Source organism: Stylophora pistillata, chromosome 11 (assembly GCF_964205215.1).
Source record: "Stylophora pistillata chromosome 11, jaStyPist1.2, whole genome shotgun sequence".
Lineage (NCBI taxonomy): Eukaryota > Metazoa > Cnidaria > Anthozoa > Scleractinia > Pocilloporidae > Stylophora > Stylophora pistillata.
Window position 1 is genome coordinate 18,205,122 of NC_142529.1, and position 11,746 is coordinate 18,216,867.

General features: G+C 41.9%; 1 non-coding gene across 1 annotated transcript; it reads right to left on the bottom strand.

The window, feature by feature from the left end:
* Window positions 1–354: 354 nt before the first annotated feature.
* On the bottom strand, window positions 355–1,736 carry LOC111339583 (uncharacterized protein F54H12.2). The gene is made up of 3 exons (XR_015993324.1): window positions 1,688–1,736; window positions 977–1,500; window positions 355–801 (listed from the first exon to the last, which is right to left on the bottom strand). It is a non-coding gene; the product is annotated as an uncharacterized protein F54H12.2 (transcript).
* Between the last annotated feature and the right edge of the window lie 10,010 nt (window positions 1,737–11,746).

Below are 11,746 nucleotides of genomic sequence, written 5' to 3' on the forward strand. Positions count from 1 at the left end.
ACACAGCCACCAATTGTTTTATCGATTCCATTAGCTCAGAAAATTAAAAGAAATGATTTAAAACTATTAAACAGCTTGTCTTCACCTTCCCGCCATTAAGCAGATGCCATAAGCTCCTTGAGGATCTCGTGCTTGATTCTAGAGAGTTATCGTCCGTTACGATGTTTTAAAAGAAACTATAAGACCTGCCATGTGGTTATTAGCCTCCTTTAAACCCATCGATCTCCAGCATGCTTTCGTATTCACTGTAAATCACAATGGTTCTCTGCGCTGTTTGGGCTGCACATTTCAGCTGGATGTTAATAAATCCTTCTTCTTTAGGGAGCAATAGCGGATCGTCGTGTCTTCCGTTGGCTACGTTAGACCAGGCAAACAAGTGCAATTCTTTCCATGCCCCCAATCAGTAGCTCAAATCATGTTTCCACCCTTTCTATACAGACATCCCGTCGCTTCCAAAAACCTATGATACCCCATCATATCTCTGTACCCGTTCCTTGTGTTCAATTGCATCGTCTCGTATGGGTATTCTTTCCCATTCCAAATCTGTTTGACCCACTCCACTCCAAATTTCCCAAAGACAAAAGGATCTTTATCATATTGTCCATTAAAGACTGTCGTGGCGAGAATTCCCATCACGATTCTCTGTGGTATTTTCCCGTTAAACGAATTGATGATTTCTTTTGACGCAGCCCCATTATCGAGTGGGAACTGTCGCATTTCTGTACGAATGATGAGATATTTAGCTGGGGTCTTGGTGATGAGGCTCATGGCGTTGTCATACACCGAAGGATTTGAGGGATACTAAGCATACATAAAAGGTGAGTTTGATATCGTCTGCATTGACACGGACTTCTTCCCCGGGTGGATTGGCTTCCCCGTTAAAGTAAAGCGCTACCGGATTGAGATAAAATTTTAAATCCATCTCTGTCCTGGGCGCTAACCATTTCCCTTTCTAAAAAATATCCACAAAGGGTACCATTCTCAGCACTCTGTGTTTTCCTCCCACATGATAGGATCGGGCATCTGCTTTCTGTGTTTTGATACTCGCTTTATGATTGGCGGATAACGCATCATTGGCTCCGTTTCCAGTAGTCACACTGTTGGCCGTATACGTCTCGGGTGTGTCGATATTGTTTCTCCACCCCGCTGGTCCTAAGATGGCTTCGCCATCTGCGCGATCGAAATTCAAGAGGGTTTGAATGTAGGCTTTCAGGTGATACATGTCCACTTGCTCAGTGATGAGAGTTCCATTGAGTTTCACATTCACTTGATTAAACAGAGAGTGTGCTATGTTAGTGACGGGCCATAAGATGTGACCGTTGTTATCCGCTCTGGACGTGAGATTGCCATCGTCTGTGGTTTTAAACACCAAATCTAATTCCACAAAACTTTTCATCAAATCGATAAACTCGGTCTGTTTAGGCACGTACACTTTAATCGGTGTAATACTAGAGGTCTGACGTGATACTTTCATAAAACGTGGCTTTACCGTAGAAAGGTCTACAGGTGGGACACGAAACAAATTCAAACTCAGATTCTGTTCTGCGCCTTTGATTGAAATGTTGGTACATCAACGTCTCCTGCGTTTCTGAGTCGGCGAGGCCTTTGTATTTTCTTTATACGTACAAATCCTCCCCTTTGTCTCCTTCTTTTATACCTTTTTAATATGGTCGTCACGGCATCGTACCCACACCTATATGACCACTCCCCTCTCTGGCCTCTCCCCAGTAGACCATCTTTAATCGGCTAAAATATCGTCTAGTTTTCTAGATACTCTTCTCTTCGCTTCGTGTTTGGCAGCTCTTTTTACTCCTCTCTTCACCCCTCTAGGTAATGCTGGCAGGGATCGTTGCGTGAATGTCCTTTTAAGGCCTCTCCCCGTTTCTCGCGCCACATCTTTCACCATGTCTTTGATTCCAGCTCCCACCTGATATTCCGGATACCGTCTATCCCAACTTCTAATAAACGGAGGGGCACGTAACGCCCATCGATTGATCGCTCCCCCTTTCTGTTGTCCGGGAACGTGTACATAAAATCTTCTTAAAGCACCACCTCTCATGATGTCACCAATTACTTTAAATCTTCTTTTTCAGCTGTTATATTTACTAGGATACCCTTTCCACTTGACAAATAATTTATCTTTCGATCTTTTTAATACTTTCTCTACTCGAAAATACGTCACTGTATCCACGTGCACTTTTTGTAAATCCCACGAATAGAAACTTCCTTGTAATGGCGTCTCGTCTAACTCGCGCATGTTATAGGTCGTGACTTTCCCACGCACCACTTTACGAATTTCAAATACTTCTTCAGTCCAACCCGGTAGATATATATTTTTTAAACGTTCGAAATTTCTTATTGGGACGCACTTTATCACCGACTTTAAATACGGGTTTCTTTCGTGTCTTTGTCTCAACTCCGTACAGCGATTCCTAGACTTGGGTTTTATTCTTCTCGTCCACTTTGACAGGTGCTATGCATATGCTGCGATGAAAGTTTGGGTAGGACATCGGTATATTTCAACGTATTGGCGGCTGTAAAATAGCGATACAGTTTGGATTTAAATGGTGCGAATAAATCGTTGGGCGGTACTCGCTTTGGTATCTCCGTGCGTGGAAAAATGGCGAATGCCTTGCGCCGCTAACCATGCTTGAAATGTCTTGGTGTAAAATTCTTTCCCGGCATCCGTTTGTAATTTCTGAGGTTTCCTGCCTTGTTTTATGATTTTTGGTAAACGCGTCCGTCACCTCTTTCCCCGTTTTCTTTTTAAGGGGTTCCGCCCAGGCATAATTTGAAAAGGCATCTACCACGATCAAAATGTAGCGGAAGCCTTTATTTTCTTTAGCAATAGTCTGTATTTCGATCAAATCGGCCACCCTTTGCTCGTCAAAGACTACGACGGGTGCAAACTCTCCTCGGCGGCGACGCGGTTTGTGTAGCGTGTACGCTAAATTTCTTTCCAATTCCTTTTTCGCTTGCGAGAGGGGACTTTTTTGGGCTTTAGCTTACGGGTGAATACCTCCCAGACTCCCGAGGGTACCGGGTGTTCGTAGTTAGGCATGTGACTCGGTAATATATTTTGAAAAGAGAGAACACCAAAGTTTCACGCAGTAGTAAGTCGTCCAGTACTTACAAAGGTACTGCGAGTACAGTTGACGATAGACGTTATATGTGTATCTCTCCCGATACGATCTCATGAATAACATCAAGTGAAACACCCTTTGCGACAGGGAAAAGGTGGCTGGTCTCACCACGTATTGGTACAATTACACTTCGCATCCGAGAGGAATCTAATCAAAGGCTACTCTCTCTTGTGGGGTATAAACGATATTTTATATTCTCCGGCAAAGAAAGGAGAGTAAGGAATAGTGCGCGTAAAGGAGTTTCGAAGACAGTGGCATGATGCAATGACGCTTGATACAAGACAACACTGTTATTTATTTATCTGCCGCATAATCGTACAATTCGAGATCGCGTTTAATACAACGTAGTTCGTCTTCGGTGACATTTAATCTAGCCGATACTTTCTTAAACTTTGAAAACCCAATCAACTGCGCTATTTCAAAGATGTCTTCCTTAGTAAGTTCTTCCAGCTTAGTCGCGTTACCCCTGGCGTAAGTTATTTGGAGTCCTTCTTGAAGATCTAAGAAATAAATTGATCCTCTAGTACTTCTAAAGCGTACAAAAATCCTTCATGTATTAATTTTAACAAGAGTACAGTAGGAATACTCCATTCTACAATCTTTTCCTCTAAAGACAGAAAAAACATTACAATGCGTAAGAGGTGTACAGACATGCTGTCGGTACTGGGACAACAGCGTATCCACAATTTAGAAAGCGACACAAAGTCATGGATTCCCTAAAATGCCGAGACAAACGTGCGTACGTTTATACTAGGTAACAACTTTTGCCATAACTTTGAAGACATCCATGCGGCATTATGAAAGCGAACGTTTAAGTTCTTATATCGAAACAATCTATAAAGTAATTGTTCTCCTACTTGCACTTTGATGGTGATAATATCTTCGGGTTCCGACGTCTCCGAATCTAGAATCACATAATCAACGTGTAAGAATAGTCATGGTTTTTTCGTTAGGCAGAAATCGCCACTAATGGTATAAACTGCAATACTTTCTGCCACATCGCAAATACATCTTGATGAAATTTTTTTGGGTCTTGGACATGACCAATGTAGGAGTCTCGCCACACTAGCACTGCATGACTTCTATCTTGTCTAGGGTAAACCAATCGTGATCTTGTCTGCGACATTGCTCGTAATACACATTGAAATCCTTCAAACTGGTAAACACGGGGCAGTTGTGGACGGGACAACGAAAAAACACATCTTGACACCATTCTTTTTAGAATTCAATTGGTACATGGGCGCGTTGCGAATGGGGCAAGGGTAGCAGACTCCTAAGTCGGCCAGTAATTCTTCCAAAGTACCATAGTGCATAGACCCTGAGACCATACCTGCTTCGGGAATCTCTCCTTCCTCTACGACCTCGACTTGCGCTTGTGGTGGTGGGGTGGCTAAATAGGTTGTTGATGTATGGGTTGCTGTCGTACATCGGACACTATAGAATCTACCGCGTTCGCGAGCTGCATTAATGGATCATACACAGGCTCAGGTATGACAGGTTCTTGCTTTACCGGTTCATCTTGCGCCTTGTAAGCTTCTACACGTTGTTTCCAAAATTATTTCTAGTCCTCTTCGGTCTGTGAATGGGATGGGATGTCTAAGGTTAGATTTTTGGAATTTTTCTTCTTAGACAAGTTTTGCTTGCTTTTGGGTTCTTGGGCGACTTGAGGAATACCATCGAATAGGACCTTTCCATCAGGGTGCTTTTCGGCCCATTCGTTCTTAAAGTGTAATGGCACGTCGTTGGCATACGGATGATTTCTCTTGGTTTTGACTCCCTTGGAAGGTTTCTTCATTGGCGTTTCCATCCTGCGCATCTAGTCTCTGGCATCGACTGTGCTGCGTGCTGGAATCGCTCTAGCTTTATACACTCGAGAACAATACCCCTTCTCGTGTGATTTACAACCCTTGTTCTACAAGAGACGCGATGCCAAAAAAAAGGGACGCGATGCCAACGAAAAGGGACGCGACGCCAACTAAAAGGGACGCGACGCCAACTGAAAGGGACGCGACGCTATCTATTTTTAACAGGGACGCGATGCTATCTATTGTGCGATTTTCCTATATCAACTCGCGGTGGGACTATATACAAATCATTCTAATTCACCATGAACCCTAGCTTAGAAACGAACCCCAAGCTTGGTGTATTGGCCATGGATGAACTCTTAGATGTCATGGAGTTTCACTCTGACGATGATGCCTTAAGAAGAGTGATTCGAGATGCCGAGCAGTACTTGAAAGACTTTTCCCCCGACGAGAACGATTACGATAGAAAAACATGGGAATTAAGGTGGAAGGTGATGCAGGCATATTTGGTTTTTGTACGATACCAGCACGAGGATGACATTTCCTCCTTGTAAGAAACGCGTACTATTCACGGATCAAGAGTCCACGCCCACACGTGATTGACAGCCCGCTTCTATAAAACACTGCCACTACATACTATTTTTTACCATTTGATATCTAGACTGCACACAAGACAGAACGATGCCTTCTGCTTTTAAAACTCGCCCTTGGTCTGTACGTTGTAAACTCATCGGTATGATTTACGATTAGAGAACAGAAGCGACCGCAGGAGATTTAAACTATAACTTAAACACCATGAAAGAATTGGCAGGAATACGAGAAGCTCCTACGCCAGAGATCAAACAAGCTCAAACTGAAGTGTTTGACGCCTTCTCAAACTACCTTAAAGTGATTAAAACTTCAGCTAAACCGCTCGCTGTGACAAAACACTTGGAGGAGTACCTTGCATGTGCCTGTGTGGCCTTGGACGAAATCATGTCTGCCGTAGATGAACGTGCCAAGGCCGATGATATGAAGAAAATAAAAACACGCATCAATCACTACGTTTTGGAGGCACCCAGCGATGCTTGTGAAGACCAGAAAAAATTCAATACATTAACAAGTGTGTACAGGAATGCAAGCCACAGAGGTCATTGTGCTACACAGAATGCATATGTGTGTAATGACATTGAAACAAATTGTAGGTCTCCCATACACGGTATTGATCCTATTCTAACAATCAGGGCACCATATAGTGAAGGTGATATTATGTACTTTGATGAAAATGCTGGAAAACAATGTGTTGCTATGAGTTTGATTGCTCTGATTTATAATAAGATAAAAGGAGTACATATCTGGCACACATTTTGGAGATGGGTAATCAATTGTATTCAACACTGTCATGATGTACAGGGCAGTTGTATTTAATGCAAACAGAATTACTGTCAGTGATTGTTTTGTCTGAGGAATATCAGTACAGTATGTCTACAGAAAGGGCTTTTGAATCACTCATGTCCCAAAATTCCTCTTCATTTATTCTGACAATAGAATGTAAACAATGTCAGTATCTATTGTACTGATAATGGGAGTTATAAGATATTTGATTCTCATACAAGAGACGAATATGGTAGAAGCCATCCCTCAGATACATGTGTATTATTAGAAGTACCATCTATTCAGGGCTTAGTACAGTATTTCCAGATTATAGACTTCCTCAATGACAATCATGAGCTCAGAGGAGTGCAGATAAGTACGTATGAAATAACTGCAGTGAACAGTTTGAGAGAAGAACAAAACTGCTCTTGTAAACAATGCTCTGCTGTAGGGCTTTATGCAATGTGTTACAGTAGCAAGGTCTTGTAGCTATTAGAATTCCATAACCCTATGTTGCATAGCTGACTGAGGAAATAAATTATATCGTAACATGGGCATCAACAGGCATCTAAAAAGGGCAGATTTATTCACGAGTCTTAATATTTGTGGAGCTAAGATATCAGTCCAAATTAAAGCTAGTAGCTATGGGATGTTGTCCAGTGGTTTAAACAATACAGAAAAGAAAGTTGGAAAACTTGATTTTCAACAACTACAGGGGAAGTTCAGGGTTTTTTTTTATTATGGCTTGCAAGTTACTGTTACGTATTACTTGTATTTTTCAACAAAAAGTCAGAGCAAAGTAGATGTTCTTCTTGACCTATGAAGATACTTGTGAACCTGCAATACAACAAATAAAAATAAGTGGTATACCATCATTAGTACAAGCTATTTCTAAGATTGTGACAAAGAAACTTAAATCGAGTATTATTCACTACGAAATGCAATTTTTTTCTTGCACGTATAACATGGACCTTCATCAAATCTAACACATGCAAAAGCACAGACGAAATTACGATAATTTGGAACCCGCTCCAAAAATTAAAAGGCTGCAACAGATATATTTTGAAACAAAATCAAATTCAAAGTTAGACAACAGCACAAGAGTGAGACAATCCCAACTATTGATATCTGCATTAATTAATTCCAAGAGAAAATCAGGGAAGGTCCTTACTGGTATGCTGTGATTACAGTGTTTTCACGATGAAATATACTTCCTTGCTTTCAGACCATTACGATCAAAATTTCATAATATAACTGTTTTAACACACGCCCCAGTTGGCATGTACTTATCACCCTTGAGAAGGGGGACTCCTTAAATAAAAAGGACTGGGGTGCTCGTTGCACCTTTTAGGAGTTAAAAAAGATGAGCTTGGTACCCCTTAGGCTGTTTAGCCTTAAAAGGTCCACAGCAGCAGCTCCTGTGATACCTTTTAGGGTATTGCACCAAAAATATGTGACGGTGCGTTGTTGTAGAATTGGTGTCTTTCAGGGATGAAAAAAATTTTATGCTACGCCCACAAACCAGGACCTTGGTACCTCTTAGTATTTCTTTTAGAACCTCTGCGCACCACGAATGGTCAACACTCATAACAGCACGTCTACCTGTAGCCCGACTTACGATCTTGGATCGTCTAGTTATACATAATGTTTCATACAACAAGAAATTCTGCGTTTTAAGATATTTCGTCTTTCCGCGCTCAGGATATTCCGCTGTTCTACCGTTCTTCCATTCGATTATTCTGTTGAATAACTCAAGATATCGTATTTCGCAGCTTGCTCACTTCGCAAATGTTGCAGCTGTCTTAGGCATAGGTTGCTGATTCAAAGTGTAAAATGCTCTCTTTTTTCAAAGTTAATAAAAATTTCCTCACAGCTCCCATAACGTTCAAACATATTTATTGAAATATTTCAGCAAGGGAAAAAAGTTTTGATTTAGATACACGTTGGTGGACGCCGCTGTGAATTATTCTGAGATGTTTATCGTCTTTTGTAGTGTTACGCCAGGAACTGAAAGGGCTCTAAATTTGGATCTACATAATTCACTGATTTAAACGTAAAATTTTCTCTCTCCAAAGAGAAAAATTTCTTCCAAGTTTTATGATGCGTTGATCACACCCGAAGGAAGAAAGAAATTTCAGCAAGGAAAATTTTGCTTTGATCGCGCGCAATCGTGAAATCATTGTGAGACATTTATCATCCGATTCTGTCCTCTGTAGTGTCACGGCAAGAACTGAAAACATAATGTGTTGGTGGCTATAAGCCTAGAATCATTAAAGGAGAGAACTCAAATGTGTATCAAGTGCGAATGTCGATCTAATAAGATCATCAATCCGAAATAAAAAAAACAATGTTACAACCGACTCTGAAGGTTTGGCTTTTCGAACACCCGTTATAGCAAGAAGGAGCGAGTCTCCTCTTGTGTTTTTTTTTTTCTTCATTCAGCTCATTGATAAACTCTCAAAATAAAGTCTAATATACTTCTTTTAGCACTTTATTAGCGAACATGTTTGGGTTATAAACCTTTCGATCTTGAAGAATTAAAGGTCCCTGTAAAATTGCCAATCCATATATTTGTACGGGTTTGTAGAAGTGAATAACAAAGTCCTTAATATTCTGCCGCATTAAAAGACGATTATTGAGAAGTAAAAAACACAAACAGGAACTATGCTGCTCAAGGGTCCAAACCAAGGCGACGAGATAAACCCAAACAAGGAATATGTTGTTGCCGTTGTTCATCGCAAATATATCAAATATTTTTTCTCAATTCGGTAAAGGGAAAACAGGTTCAAAGGTAGACACCTGGGCATGAGAAACAACCAGGAAACGTAACGTGGGGCTAGATCTACCTTCTAAACGACAAACTTCACAAAAAAAATACCCTGCACCGGGATTTGGGATCGGAATTCAATTGTTACTTACGATCACTAACTCACTCACTCATTCACTCGCGCACTTATTCATGCCCGTAACGTAGCGGTTTCGTCTCCTAATATATAGGTGGCAGTAGCCACAATAAGAACACGGATAATGACATAATGTGTTAGTTTTTTTTTATGTTTAAGGCGGACAGCCAGGCTCCCATGAGGGCGGTACAATGCCTGCCGACCTAAATGTCTAATCCAAACCCGCTGCCAGAGTGCAAGGGCTTGAGGGTTGGGACCGCCATAAACGGAGGGCCCATCAGGACGCCAAACTCGCTGGGGGATCGAACCCCACCTCCCAGGTTAATCACACACTTTCAAAGATTAAACTCCCATGCTCAGATTAGTGATAATGGTTAGTCAAAGCACCAAAATACCACACTCACGCATACCCGCTGACACACTTACCTACAACAGTAGGGACAAAAGCAAACAAAAACATGGACAAAACATGAATAGAACAGAACCACTGTGCAGTACACCAATGAAGGAGACCCAGCACAAGTGGCTACATGACAGACACAACAGGACTGAGACGGAACAAAACCCCTGTGCAGTACACCAATGAAGGAGACCCAGCACAAAAGGCAACATGACGGACACAGGAACACACGGGGGAGAAGGGGGAGAACTAAAGATTGAAGACCAGAGAGTTGCCTGAGACAGAAGCAATAACGCCACGAGCGCACCACTGTCTGTGGAAGAAGCGACGACGTCTGCTAGATTTGCACCGCCTGAAGGCTAGAGGTAGATAAAACTTCAAGCGGGCTTTAATAAACGCAAGCACCGCAACGGCACCAGGACGAACATTACGGAACCGGTAATCGTTCCTACACAACCAAATACAGTACTTAGAAACAAGGTAGACGAAACCCCAAGGGACAGAAATCAATTCACTCGTCTTAAACCCGCAAAGAACATGACGTAAAAGAATGACAGGACTCATAGGGAAGAAAACGAACAACAAAGACTGGACCCAAGAGAGAACACTCTGAGCAAGCGGACAATAGTAAAACAGATGCTCAAGTGACTCAACCTGGGGACCGCAAAAACAGAACGGAGAAACCGACAAACCAAAAAGAGAGAGACGCCGAGCGGTGTACAGAACGCCATGCGCAATCTTCCAGTTAAGGTCGGTGACACGACGATCCAGGTCGAACATAGACAGGGTACGCCACGTGGCAGGCCAATCAAGATTAGGGAATTGAAGTTCATACTTGTACACGCAACGGGGCTGGACCATGTTCTCAGAAAGGAGATACAAATAGCATGACTTAGAAGACATGCTGACAACAGGGGATCAGACCAAAGGAGACGAAGAAGCATAAACAAGGCAATCCCTGGACGTGGCAAAAGACCCATCAAGTTTCCCCCACGCTAGGATCAGAGACTGGTAGAATGGTGGCAAGGCTCTAGAGTCAACAGAAAAAGGGCGGGAAAACGCAACGAGAGGAGAGACACCAAGGACAGACTGAAACCAAAACGACATCAGTGATAATGTGTTAGTTGCGTAACTTTGAAATTACAAAAGGAGAGTACACAACTACGTACCGAGTACGGATGTCACACCACTAAGATAATCCGAAACAAGCAATAAGTAGCACTGAGAAACATCCGGTCAAAATTGGGTTAAGATCGGAATTCTATTGTAACCATCACTCAACCACTTACTCACTCACTCATCTCGACTGACGACATATTTGGCTTCGCCTCCTATAGCAGAGACATATTCGCCTAAAGAACTCAAATATTCAACTGGTACACATGCTCTCATTGATAGATAGGTGTGTTTTAATGAGGGTATCTAGAAACGGTTGAGGCGTAACGCCTTCTTCGTTTGTTCAATCCTATTTGAGTCGCGAATGAGCCGACAAAACACCGGCTCACAACGGCCAGTCAGACAAACAGTAAAGAGCAGTCACGGAGTGTCTGCGAAACTTCAAATTAAAAACAAGACAAAACAAAAACAAACCAGAAACAAATCACCAGGATTAAAGTTACCCTCTTCATTTAGATTGTTATTGTGCAAAATCATCACAAGTCGACTTTCCTATCCTATTAGTGAGCTAAAGGTTTGTCACCATAGATCAAGTTAAACGGCCAAGCCACGAGTTCATGGCTCAGTGATAGAATAACCGAGAAGGCTGTAGGTTCGACTTCTGTTGAGGAGCACTCGGAAGTCTTTTTCCATGTGTCACTCACCGAAGATAATCATCTTACATATAACTAAAACTGGCTGTTAGGGCTGCTAAGTTTAAACCTAGTAGATGGCGCGAGTTTTATTTTTAACGCAAATATTTTCACTGAAAACTTGATTCCGTGACTTCATAGAAAGGCTGGTGGCAAAAGATTAAAAGTTATCATTCGCCTTTGAAATCTTCTTTCTTTATTTCTTTTTTCATTTTTCCTCTTACACGTTAAATTAATCCATCTCACTTAACTTTATCCTACTATATGTTGCTCATGCCTAAGCTAGTCTTGACACTATTTGCGCGTTAGGGACTAGACACATTCATACCGTTTT